The 10373-nt window shown below is 43.3% G+C and overlaps 2 non-coding genes across 2 annotated transcripts; both read right to left on the reverse strand.

Annotated features, from left to right (window-relative positions):
- Positions 1–7219: 7219 nt before the first annotated feature.
- trnav-aac (transfer RNA valine (anticodon AAC)) lies at positions 7220–7292 on the reverse strand. Its single transcript has one exon. It is a non-coding gene; the product is annotated as a tRNA-Val (tRNA).
- A 440-nt stretch (positions 7293–7732) lies between these two features.
- On the reverse strand, positions 7733–7806 carry trnan-guu (transfer RNA asparagine (anticodon GUU)). The gene has a single exon. It is a non-coding gene; the product is annotated as a tRNA-Asn (tRNA).
- Positions 7807–10373: the final 2567 nt, after the last annotated feature.

Genomic DNA, 10373 nt, shown 5'->3' on the forward strand with positions numbered 1-10373 from the left:
TCTCATTCCCATTAGAGGTTTGTGTATCTGAACCCCGAACACTTTCTGCACCTTTTAAAAGTTTTGACATTCACTGCACAGGGCGCGGCACTGAGAGACTCGTCACTGACACTCACAGTGATGCGTCGGGCCGTTTTCACTCGTAAAGCAGCTATTGTAATATTGTGATATTGTCTTAGACTCGCTCACCAACCGACCGAAAGGATTTGTCTATCTACCTTTCAAAATCTTAAAAAGCCTTCTATATTTCAGGGAATACAAGTATGTAACCGCTCCTCATAATTTAACCCTTCGAGCCCTGGCTAACATTCTGGTAAATCTGGGCTGCGCTCCTTCCAAGGCCAATCTACCCTTTTAGAGTAAAAGGGAATACAACTTGAAATCAGCGTCACTGAGGATCAGTTTTCTCTCACTCAAAGCTATCTGTTTAGTGAAGTAAAAGATGCAGCTTTTCAAGAATAAGGGAGCAGCCACTGTCACCCTTTTTGGCAGGAGAAAAAAACTCCTCGTTGGATGTGTATGGAGAGCAAGTTTCAACATAATATTTACGCTCGGGAACCTTTCGCATGTAAAGCAAACGCGATAACCGCTACACTACGGAAACCGCTGCTATCTTATTAAAGCAATGGGGAACTGACTTACTCTCCTGTCTCTGTTCTGATTTGGAATGTGTTGCTTCTCCGTCCAGCAACACTTAATATGTTGCAACACAGAAGGAGATCATTCGGCCCATCGTGCCAGTGCTAGCTCTTTGAAAGAGCTGTCCAAGTAGTCTCACCACCAATAAGCTCTTTCCACATAAGGCATGCAAATTTTTCCTTTTCAAGTATTTATCCAATCCCCTTTTGAAAGTTACTATTGAATCTGCTTCCACCGGCCTTTCAGGCAGCGCATTCCAGATCATAACAACTCGCTGTGGAAATTATGTTCCCTCATGTAGCCTCTGGCTCTTTTGCCAATCACCTCAAATCTGTGTCCTCCGGTTACCGACCCTTCTGCCACAGAAAACAGTTTCTCCTTATTTGCTCTATCAAAACCTTTCATAATTTTGAACACCTCTATCAAATCTCCCCTTAACCTTCTTTGATCTAAGGGGATAATCCCAGATTCTCCATTCTTGCCACATAACTGAAGTCCCTCATCCCTATTACCATTCTAGTGAATCTCCTCTGCACCCTCTCCAAGCCCATGACATCTTTCTTAGAGTGCGGTGCCCAGAATTGAACACAATACTCCAGCTGCAGCCTAACCAGTGTTTTATAAACGTTTAACATAACTTTGTTGCTTTTGTAATCTGTGCCTCTATTAATAAAGTCCACTTCACCAGGCTGCCTATGTCCTCCTGACGTCTGATACTATCCACCACATTGTTTACTACATTCCCGAGATTCGTGTCATCTGCAAACTTTGAAATTTAACCCTGTATACCCAAGTCCAGGTCATTAATGTATGTATCAAAATTGAAAACTTTTTGCAGTGTGACTTGTGTGATTTTAGGACTAGTTTATATAACATCGTCTCATAATTTAACGCATTGCACCCTGGTAACAATCTGGTGAATCTGTGCTGCACTCCTTCCAAGGCCAATATATCCTTTCAGATTAAAAGGGTATAAACTTGAAATAAGCGTCATTGTGGATCAGTTTTCGCTCACTCAAAGTTATCTGTTGAGTGAAATAACAGAAAGCGCTTTTAAAGAATAAGGAAGCAGCCACTATCGCCCCTTTTGACAAGCCTATTTTGTGGCACTTCATCAATCGCCTAGACACAAAATCAACCACATTGCCCTCATCAGCCCTCTCTGTTAACTCTTCACAAAATTCAATCACGATTTACCTTGAACAAATCCACAGTGTCTTTCTATTATCAATCCACATTTGTCCAAATGACTATTAATTTTGTCCCAGATTATCATTTCTAAAAGCTTCCCACCACCGTGGTTAAACTGACTGGCCTGTAGTTGCTGCGTTTATCCTGACACCCTTTTTTGAACAAGGGTGTAACATCTGCAATTCTCCAGTTCTCTGGCACCAAACCCTGTATCTAAGGAGGATTGAAAGATTATGGCCAGGACCTCTGCAATTTACACCCTTACTTCCCTCAGCAACCTATGATGCATCCCATTCGAACCAGGTGACTTTAAGTACAGCCAGCCTTTCTAGTATCTCCTCTTTATCAATTATCACCCCATCCAGTATCTCAACTACCTCCCCATTTACTGTGATTTAGGCAGCATTTTCTTCCTCGGTAAAGACAGATGCAAAATACTCATTTAGTACCTCAGCCATGCCCTATGCCTTCATGTGTAGATCCCCTTTTTGGTACCTAATCGGTCTTACCCCCCTCCCCCCACCTTACAACCCGTTTACTATTTAAATGCCAATAGTAGACTTTTAATGAATTGATGAAGGGATCGAGTGTGATATATCCAAGTTTGCTGATGATTCAAAGCTAGATGGGAAAGTAAGCTGTGAGGAGGACACAAAGAGTCTGCAAAGGGATAGACAGGTTAAGTTTGTGGGCAAGAAGGTGGCAGATGCAGTATAATGTGGGGAAATGTGAGGTTATTCACTTTGGTAGGAAGAACAGAAAAACAGAATATTTTTGAAATTGTGAGAAACTATTAAATGTTGATGTCCAGAGAAACTTGGGTGTCCTGGACATCTGAACTCCAGGTTGTGCTAACCTAGTATAAGCATCAAAAACCTGATGACAGAGAAAGGCTAAATAAACACTAAGACATTAAATAATATTTGGTGGTTTCTGAGAGTCAGCAAAGTGGGATGGTTTACGACCATGAGTTAATATCAGTGGTGCTAAGGTACAGAACAATGCAGCCGAATCCTATAAAGATAGGGCATGCTCCCTTCTCAAATGTTAGAGCTCTCAATAGGGGACTGTCAGAAGTCCATTGCCACAGGCAGTCCGCATATGTCAGGTCTGTTATATCTGGATTCGCAGGTAGGTCAGGTTGTGTTGATTGCTTGTCATTAATGTAATCTGTAGCCAGTTGTATTATAATAATAATGCTGTTGAATGTAATGTTGAAGACAGCTGTCGTGCAACTGAGTTGTAAGTCAATCTATTAAACCTGCTGTGTTGTAACCCTCGGGCTAAAATCAAGCGGAAGTCATTGTTGATGGATTAACAACCCATAGTTGCGACAGTAACGGGAGAAAACCGCTAACAAACATTCACTTTATATATAAACATCACACCCATAGTTTATATTTTCACGTTCTTTTTTGCAGTTCTAACGAAAGTCCAAACATCGAAAGTCCACGTGTTTTTCAGAAGTTTCCCGTGCTGTTATGTATTTTGAGCAGTTCCCTACAAATATAAACATCACACCCATAGTTTATTTTTTCACACGTTCTTTTTTGCAGTTCGAATCGAAGTCTAAACACCGAAAGTCCAAGTGTTTTTCAGAAGTTTCCCCTCCTGTTATGTATCTTGAGCAGTTTCCCACATCCTTTTCCTGTGATGTGATAATTCTGGGTGCAGGATGAATGTAATTGGATTTGCTGCAGTCCGCTGACAGCAGGCGATGGAAGCGAGCGCCATGCTGCCGCTGACAGGTGAAGGCGACTTCTGATGCTGCCTGATATCCGGTGGGAGTGAGCGGGCATTTGAAAGCCAACCCATTCCTCCAATCGAGGAGCTATAAAGCGGTGCTTGACAAACATTGATAGAAACAAACACCCATGGCAGCAGCCAGTCCTTGGAGCGCAACGGTAGCGCGTCTAACCCCAGATCAAGAAGGTTGCGTGTTCAAATCACGTCGGGGTCACAGTTTATTTCCCTTCGAGCTGGTTTGCATAATTCTTCAATTAATGTTTTCTTTGCGTCTTCACAATTAACAGAACCCTGCTCCAAAGTCTGCCTCTGGTTCCCCAGTGTCAGGGAGGGAAGCACCTGATAGCCTCATTTATTTAATGTAACAAACAGAAGAAAAACAAACGTCTTCGTTCAAAAACCACCCTGCAGGTGGACACACAGTGAGATGAACACAGGACAGAGATGCAGACAGTATCCAGAAATATCGGGAAGTGGACAAGAGAAATAGATTGAGCGCTTTGTTTTCAGAAAATTGACTGAACGTCCACGGTCAATGAAAGGGCTTTTGTTGGTCGGTTTCCCATTGCACCGGAGAATTCGGGAGAACTTGGGAAATGGTTGGTTCGATTCCCTTGTCCCCCACCATTGGAAAAGGTTTGTCGATCCCACCCGACTAACTCCTTTGAAAAGCCACTCTGTCCAAAGCCAATATATCCTTCCAGATTAAAAGGGAATAAAGCTTGAAATGAGCGTCACTGTGGATCAGTTTTCTCTCATGTGTTTAATGAAGTAAAACATTATGTGTTTAATGAAGTAAAAGATGCAGCTGACAAAGAAGAAGGGAGGAGCCACTGTCTCCCTTTATGGCAGGAAAAGAAAACCGATCTGGATGTTTCTGGAGACCAAGTTCCAACATAATGTTCCTGCTTGGGATTGAACCGGGCACCTTTCACACAAAAAGCAAAGGTACCTTTTGCTTTCTACCACTGTACCAATTTTGGATCCAGAAAGCTATCTTTCCTTGGATCCCATGGGCCTTAACTTTTTTTGACCAATCTGCCAAGTGGGAAATTTTCAAAAGCCTTGCTCAAATCCATGTCGACCACATCAATTGCGCTACCCTCATCGATCCTCCTTGTCACCTCCTCGAAACATTCAATCAGGTTGGTCAAACACGACCTCCACTTAACAAATCCATGCTGACTGTCCTCGATTAGTCCGTGCCTTTCCAAGTGACAGTTTGTCCTGTCCCTCAGAATTGATTCCAATAATTTGAAAGGGAGTCTTTCTCCTGCTTTCTCCTGCTTGCTGCAATAACAGATAAGGCGGTTAAATAAATTTTGGGCCCGGCTAGCTCAGTCGGTAGAGCATGAGCCACTGAGTTATAAGATCGTGGTTTCGCGCCCCATGGCTGACTGCCATGTTTATTGTTGGGTGAATACCATTTTAAACTTTTATGCTGTTTTCACTGACCAACAGTGCAGAAATTATGTAGAATGAAGCATTAAATTATTAGTTCGAATGGCCGAGGGGTCTAAGATGCTGCGTTTAGATCGCAGTTTCTTCTGGAAACGTAGGTTCGAATCCCATTTCTAATAACTCCTATTTTTACTGCTACGTGGAAATATTTTATTTGTGGATTGGGCTGCAGCTGATTTTTCGACCAAGTTCATTTGCTCCTCCCACAAAAGCAACTGGCTTTGTAATGGATATGTGACTTGAGAAGTTTCCAACGGTGAAATGGTTGACAGATTAATGACCTGGACAAAGAAATAGAACAACAGTGGGAAACATTTAAAACGCTGATCAACGGAGTCCAGGAGAAATATATCTCACTAAAAAGCAAGAACAAACTTGCCAGAAATGACACACCAGGGATGAATAAAGAAATAAGGGAAAAATTGAAACTAAAGAAAAAGGCACACACTGGACAATAAAGGATAGAGGGGAATGTGAAAAGACTGGGAAAGAAGTCTAAAGAACTATTAGAAAGGCAAAAAGGAATATCAAAAAAGCAAAGTATTCGAAAGACATCAACAGCCAAATAATGTTTAGGATAGGAATAGGGTCACGAAGGGATACACACGACAAACTCACAGGCAATGACAGCGAAATGGCAGAAATATTAAATAATCACTTTGCTTCAGTCTTTACCAGCGAGACGAGTATTGTGGGCGTGACAGTAGAAGAAGAGATCAAAAAGATATGTAAAGACATTTAAGATCGAAAGGGGAGATAATTGATAAACTAATCAATCTTGGAGAGGAAATTTCCAGTTAGGAGCCTAACCAGAGTTTCAAACCGCTCAGCCACACTAATTTCCGTATTACTGTTCAGGAGCTTATTTCACAGGGACACGATTACTGCGCTCCATTTAGGGAGGCTACGTGAAAGGCGGAAATTGATCTATTAATAGAATCATAGAATAAGATAGCGCCATTCGGCCCATCGTGCCTGTGTCAGCTCTCTGAAAGAGCTGTCCAGTTAGTCCCACTCGCCTGCTGTTTCCACATAGCCCTGAAAATGTTTCCATCCAAGCGTTTATCCAATTCCCTTTTGAAAACTGTGAGTTAAGAAAAACAATATTGAAAGGGGTGCTGGGGCCTCTGCAGCGTCGATGTAGAGTGTGTGATGATTGAAGTTATCAAGATGGTTGCTTTACACATGGTATGTTGTGCAATCATCCTGAAATACCTTCAATATCCAATACAAATTGAATTGCAAACCTGACGGACCAACACTGGAAAACAAATCACGAGTGAACGCAAATCATCTGGGACCCGTTTTTAGCCTCACGGCACTTTAAATAAAGTGAAATAACTTTGCATTGAAAGGATTTGGAACTTGCGTCTGTGCCTTTATCTGTTCCATTTCTTAAAGTTGCTGGCGTCTGATGATGGACACGCCTCTGCTCCCTCCATTGCACAAGAAATGAGGTTTTTGACGTTGACGGGACCTGTTGGTTATGAGCTCATCCTTTACATTGAGTGGGTTCGCGTCCTTTAAACGGCGTCAACTTTTGCCCAGCGGTGAACTTCGCAGCAAACAAGTTCATCACCGTCTCACCGCGGGCACTGACTGACACGTTTATCGTTATTTCTTTCAGACCGAAATAAATAGGAACCGTGATTTTAAATTTGCACTAAGTGATTTTTAGGTCGTCGCCTTTAAATGTTTCAAAGGCGAATCGGAATTTATGATAGTCTGGCCATTTCACCAGCCGTGTTGAAAACAGAACATGTCTCTAACTTTCGCGTCTTTTTTCGAAAGGCAAAAAACATATTTCCCATGACCTCTGAAGGATGGGCAAGTACATTTCAGAAATCAGAAGCAAGTTAACCAGCCTTTTAATCCGGAGTCAGACCTTTGCGCCACACACTCTGAAGACAGGATCCTGGATGTTATTATATTTTTGAATGTTTCTTAAACACCGTTTCATATCTTGGTTGAATGGATGAGTCTTATCAAATCTCCGCCAGGTCCCACGGGGTGTGAGACAGTATTGGAAGCAGCCTTCACCCCCAATATCACGCTGGCTTTCATCGCCTGCTCTCAGCGGACTGCATTGACAGGGCTGGGAGATATGGACTTTGTTCACATTTAATGAGCAATGTGAATCGTTAAACATTTAATCATTTTTAATGGGGACAAGGTTTCAAAATATTTCCGCCCGGTTTCGAACCGGGGAATTTTCGCGTGTTAGGCGAACGTGATAACCACTACACTACGGAAACCTGATATCCGCAACCTCGTGTTAGGGATATAACCCCTCAGCCAAACTAATTTCCGTATTACTGTCCAGGAGCTCATTTCACAGGGATCCATTCACTGCGCTGTATTTCGGAAGGCTGCAGAGAAGGACAGGTGGCGATGGTCAGGCAGGGAATCTCAGAGCATCGCGCCCACACAAACATTTCACTGTTTTTTTTGCATGTGCCTGATATCCGACCGCAGTGTAAATTATGGCGAATCAGGCATGCTCAGATGACATTGTTCACAGAGTGTTTTATTGCAGCCAAATCACACATTAGAAAACTTGAAATGAGATGAAGAGATCGCAGCCATTTAAAGTGCTCCCAGTTACTGCAGATCAGGAATCGAAACTTGGCACCGGCTTCAGGGCCATCAGAATGAGGCAATGAATCCGAAAGTGGGAAGAAAAAGGTGCAATTTCCGTCCCTGGGTGGGCTCGAACCACCAACCTTTCGGTTAACAGCCGAACGCGCTAACCGATTGCGCCACAGAGACCGTCTGTTTTTTTTTTCTTGCAAGATACACTAAAGCAGCGTGTCACCTACCCAAAGTTACATGTTGCAGCCACAGAAATGCAATTGTCCACTATCAGTGTTACTTTTCCAGAAATAAAGGATGGGACATTGTTTGTGGAAACATGGGAACGGTCTGGTCTCGCTCACAGCGTCGATATCACCGCCAACCAGCTCTCCTGCAACCGGCGTGCCCACCGGTGCTTTGTCTGTTCGTTAGTTGCACTGTGGGAGATCCTTCGCCACACTGACTGCAGCGGTTTAAAAAGCCGGCTCACCACCACCTTCTCAAGGGCTTTTTGGGATGGGCAATAAATGCCGGCCTCGCCAGCGACGCCCACATCCCATGAACGAATAAAAAAAATATTCTGAGCGTCCTGATGCTGATGTCAGGATTTGATGCCTGATCTGCAGTAACTGGGAGCGGTTTAAATGGCTCCGACCTCTTAATTTCACTCATAACATCAGAGTAACTGTTCCAGGGGGACATGCCGACTCAACTGCGTCTTGGCCGCCTGTCTGGACAGTCCTTTATTCGTCTCCAATTCCGTTTCCCAAAGCGTATGTGCAGATTCACAAAGCTGTTTGTCATTTCGGTTCCTTTCGATTTGTCCAGCTTCCGACTGGCAATAATTTTCAAACCTGGTTGCAAACCTCCGCCTTGCATCGTGTCCAGGGATGGGTTATGTGGAGAGACTGGAGAAGCTGGGATTGTTCTCCTCGGAGCAAAAAAAGGTTAAGGGTAGATTTAATAGAGGTGTTCAAATTATTTTGATAGAATGGATGGGGAGAAGCTCTATCCATTGGCAGGAGGGTCGATATCCAGAGGACACAACTTGTATTTACATAGCGCCTTTAACGTAGTAAAACGTCACAAGGTGCTTCACAGGAACGTTATTAAACAAAACTTGACACGAAGCCACATAAGGAGATATTGGGACAGGTAACCAAAAGCTTGGTCGAAGAGTTAGGTTTTAAGGTATGTGTTAAAGGAGAGAGAGGCGGAGAGGTTGAGGGAGGGAATTCCAGAGCTTCGGGTCGAGGCAGCTGAAGGCACAGCCTCCAATGGTGGAGCAATTAAAATCGGGGATGCGCAAGAGGCCAGAATTGGAAGAGCACAGATATTTGTTTTATTCGTTCATGGGATGTGGGCGTCGCTGGCGAGGCCAGCATTTATTGCCCATCCCTAATTGCCCTTGAGAAGGTGGCGGTGAGCCGCCTTCTTGAACCGCTGCAGTCCGTGTGGTGAAAGTTCTCCCACAGTGCTGCTCGGTAGGGAGTTGCAGGATTTTGACCCAGCGACGATGAAAGAACGGTCGATATATGTTTGATGCAGTGTTCCCTAGTGATTGGGAATAGTTCATTGCACAAAAATAATGCATGTCTGTGAGACACTTAATGTTTTTTGTAAATCACCATTAATACGTTCTGTTGCACACCGAAGGAAATGCTAACTTGTTTACCAAGTGACAATTAAAACGTTAATAAACCTTTGTGCTTTGCATGTCATGAACTTTTATCCCTTCCCATTTTACATACTGTATTTTAGGAGTCTGCTTAAAAATGTTTAGTGCTTATTACACCAAGAATCTGGTGCAGCTGTTGTTAAATTTAAAAAGGTTTGTAGCCCCTTCCATGCTTGACGAAACTCAACCCTGGAGGTTTATGGGGAGCAAGTCCCAACAAAATGCTTCCCTCCGAGATCAAATCGGGGACTTTCTGCATGTAACTGGTGAACATGATAACCGCTACACTACGGAAACGACAAACTTTTCGGTCTCAGGTCTGAAGGAAGTGTCTCGGGAAAACATGAACCGTTGACTCTCTTTGCACTGACTCTTTTCACGAATATTTCATCGATCGAAACGATACAAGTCACAGGGAAAAATGTCAAAGTCATTAAACTCCCGAATTAGCCCCAAAATCTATCAATCTCAGTTTTGAAATTTTCAATTGACCCCCAGCCTCAACAGCTTTTTGGGGGAGAGAGTTCCAGATTTCCACTCCCCTTTGTGTAATGAAATTCTTCCTGACATCACCCCTGAATGGCCCAGCTCGAATTTTTTAAGGTTACGCCCCATTGTTCTGGACTCTCCCCACCAGAGGAAATAGTCTCTATCTGCCCTGTCAAATGTTTAATCATCTTAAACACCTCAATTAGATCACCCCTTAATATTCTAAACTCAAGGGAATGCAAGTGTCGTCCATGCAACCTGTCCTCATAATTGCTTATCAAGGATAGCCACCAAAAAGCGTTTCACGATGGCTGGCTCTAGAGTGGATTGGTCGTTAGTAGTGGGCTCGTTGGTCTCGGGGTATGATTCTTGCTTCGGGTTTGTTACTATGAATATGTGAGAGGTTCCGAGTTCAAATCCCAGATAAGCCCTTATTTTACTTTGGATCTTGAACTTCCAAAGACAGAAAAGTACCCAAATCACCCCACATGAGTGAAACAATTCCTATGTTTCATACTAGTACCGAACACAACTGCCCAACTTGGTTCTGATGAAAGGTCATTGACCTGAAACATTAACTCTGTTTCTCTCTCCA

The sequence above is a fragment of the Heptranchias perlo genome, unplaced genomic scaffold (genome assembly GCF_035084215.1).
Source record: "Heptranchias perlo isolate sHepPer1 unplaced genomic scaffold, sHepPer1.hap1 HAP1_SCAFFOLD_63, whole genome shotgun sequence".
Classification (NCBI taxonomy): domain Eukaryota; kingdom Metazoa; phylum Chordata; class Chondrichthyes; order Hexanchiformes; family Hexanchidae; genus Heptranchias; species Heptranchias perlo.